Here is a 3355-nt window from a genome sequence, read left to right as displayed (position 1 = left end):
TATATTTTGTTATTTATATAAAAATACACAAGTGAAAGAATTCCCTAGTATGATACAGGAACAACACAGGCATTGCGCGGCAGAGGCGAGCCCTACATTTTTGCCAACTGGCAGCCTCAGGAGTATAAAAAAGCAAGAACAAATTGCCGTTTTCTTGATGTTTTGGGAAGAATGTGTAAGTAAATAAGGGATGAGACCACTGCTGGGATTATGTGTTCTTTAGTCGATGGCTTATTGAGGGAATATGGTAATGTATTCCCTTATTTTCCTAATGCTATTTACATCGCTTCACTGTAGGGATTTGCTGTGCTCGTTTGCATCGTAAACCTTTGAATATTCTTGTATTTCGAAATACTGCCCGCCTTCTGCATTCTGAAGTCAAGTAGGCTGGGGCTGGACAGAAAATCATCCGCTGTTTTTGTAACTGAAGGGAGGGTGGGGGTTAGGAAGCCTGGGTATAATGTTATATTAATTAGTCAAAGGACTTTTTACTCTATTTCCCTGTGTTAAGCTGTACTTTATTTCCTATCTTGTGTTTCTCCTTTTTCTCAGCCTTTTTGATCAGAAGGGAAGATACATTGACAAAGTAACTCATTTTTGTCTGAATCAGGATAATAGCACAGTATTTGCTACTGCTTCCTTTTGCAAAGTGAACCATTGTAGTTACTCCTATAAAATATGAAATGTATTGTGTCGTGACAGTTCAGCCACATCTGGGGACATAAGAATCATGATATTTTGACCATGTAAGAAAAATAATGGTAGAATCTGAAGGGCCTCTATAAAGGACTGGAATAGATCTGACTGTTTGTGGAGCAGGCTTGTTTGCAGCCAGTCATGACGTTCTGCGCTGGACTACTTCTCGCTCCGTTAAACTTCTCTAAGCTTTAAGCCAAAAAAAGAAAATTAACGTAATCCTGTCCTGTCCATACTGACCACTAGAAGAACCTTCAGCTTTTATAATCATTCATTTCTTTCAATGACTTTTAATAGTCTTTTCCTCGATGTGTTATTTTTGTGTTAGATGGGGGAAGAAGTTACCCAGCTTCACAGCGCAGGGCTTCTGCGCTTTCAGGTTTTATCTTCCCCCTTCCCTGCTCTCCTTCCACTCCGTCCCGTCAAAGGGGTTTTTATACAAACTTGAGCGTTGTTGACTAGGAAACACTTCAGACCTTAAACCGTGTTTTTTAATTACGAACCTACTGATGAGTGAGTGTTTTACTGGGTCTTGCTTGTACGCATCATACACCTTGATATGTTGTCTTTTAAAAATAAAGACTAGAGGGTAGTGGTTTTGAAAATTAGATTATCGGGAGATCTTTGTCAGGAGTAGCATGTTGAAAGAAGCTGGAGGTTTCAGTTGGCCTGATAAGAAATTCACTGTGAAGTGCTTAGAGGAGATGCTGAAGCAACCGTGGAGTCATTAGTGGTTATTGCTGCGAGAGGGATGATGAGCAATATTTGCTTTTTCCTAGTCTTTCAAACTGCGTACGGCTTCGCAAACAGAGGGAAAGCCGGGGCAGCAGCTTAATATCAAGCGTTAGAAAATTCCTGTAACTAACAACAAGGACTTGAATAATAAATAGGTGAGTAGTAGCAAAGATGATTTGTCACGTTAGATCAGTCTAACTGCCTTTTCTGATGGCAAAAATTATGCACTGAATGCAATATGCTCTCTAAAAAAAAAATATCTGTGAAATGTTCTTCCAAGCAAGCTTGAGAAACATATCAGTAAAACTAAAGATAATAATTATCAGACTAGGAGGACGTGGCAAATATATGCCAGCAATTTGGAAATATTTAATATTTTTATAAAGTTAGCGTGCTGTTTACTTCATCTACTTCAAGCTGGTAGAACTGAGGGCAAGCTGAATGGTTGAATTAAGTTAACCCATCCTGTTCTCTTACTTGTTTTTCTTATGTGTGACTCAGATTTACAATGCCAGGGACTCAGCTTTCCCTTTCAAAAAAACTTGTTATGAAGAAATACGTCAGTGTTGGAGAAATGGGTGTTGCTTAACTACTTGCAATAGAAAGTTCTAATAACATGTAGTATAACGTGTCATGTTCAAGAGGTGGACTCTCATTATACTCAAAATACGCTCAGTAGCCATATCAGGCTAAATTGTCTCCATTCCTCACCCTTCCAGTTGTGCCCATCCCTGTACCGCGGCTTGGCAGCAGAGCCGTACTCCCGGAGAAGCATCAGCGACTGCACTGTACACCCATCACGGGACGGGGGGGAAGCCTGCTTGAAAATAACTTTAAAAGTGCCTCCTTAAAAATCACTGAAAGAAATCTGAATTATTGGTACAGTCGATGCGCAGCAGGTTGCATGAAGGTGAAGGAACAAAAGGCTGGAGGTCATGAAGGAGAGAGGGGAGAGGGAAACTTAATCCGATTTAAGTTATTTGCAAGATTTTGTTATGGTTATTTGAGCCAACAAGAAAAGAATATCTAGGCTCAGTTTCCTACAGCTTTAACCACAAAAGGGCTTTTATTTTAGAACAATAAAACTACTTGTTAGCCCGATTATCTAGCAACTCATCATGTTATACTTCACTGGAATCTGGAGAGGTCGACCAGGGAGGTATCCCTCTATCACTCTGCTTTTAGATTCATCTGTGGGCATTCCCTCTTCGCTGCTTTTGGGTGGGGGGGTGGAGTGGGGGGCAAGGACATCGGGCTAAATGGATTTTGGATCTGGATCTGTACAGCTGCTTTTATGGTTCCTTTCTAACAGGTTATTAGCGAGAAGCGTGTTCAGCTAAATCTTGTGAACAAAAGTAACAGCACAGAGTGTGGATTGGAAATTGCTGATCCAGATGATAAGTTGTATGTCGTTGATAATGACTTAGTAAAATGATTATCAAATGGGTTTAAGAACACTTATTATAAATAATGGCTGAAAGATAAAACTGGATGAGACGAATGGGACAGTTGCATATTATGGTTTTGTCCAATAATAACATAGCTTGTAATGGAGAAACAACAACTTATTTCAAAGCGTATTTAATACTAGCTCTTTTGCATAGCTTTTTATCAATTTGTAATGATGTGGTTATAGTTCCAGCTTGCTTAAATTCAAACGTGTTGCTTAGTGTTTAAAAAAAAAAAAAAAAAAATTGTGGGAGGGACAAAGAGACTGAGGTTAGAAAAACACCTCTGGGGACATGCCGCTTATTTTTCTTGCAATATTTCCGAGGGAAAATGATGTGGCTGATGAAATTTCAAGGCTGATTCACGTTAAACTGCGTGAGAAAGAAGTTGCTAGCAGACTTATGGGTCCAGGCCAAATGACTTACAGCATATTATTTTCACAGAAAGATCAGACTGAATTTCTAGTATTTCCAAA

Source organism: Chroicocephalus ridibundus, chromosome 2, assembly GCF_963924245.1.
Source record: "Chroicocephalus ridibundus chromosome 2, bChrRid1.1, whole genome shotgun sequence".
Classification (NCBI taxonomy): Eukaryota; Metazoa; Chordata; class Aves; order Charadriiformes; family Laridae; genus Chroicocephalus; species Chroicocephalus ridibundus.
The sequence above is the reverse complement of the archived record's forward strand: the minus strand, read 5'-3'. Positions refer to the sequence as shown.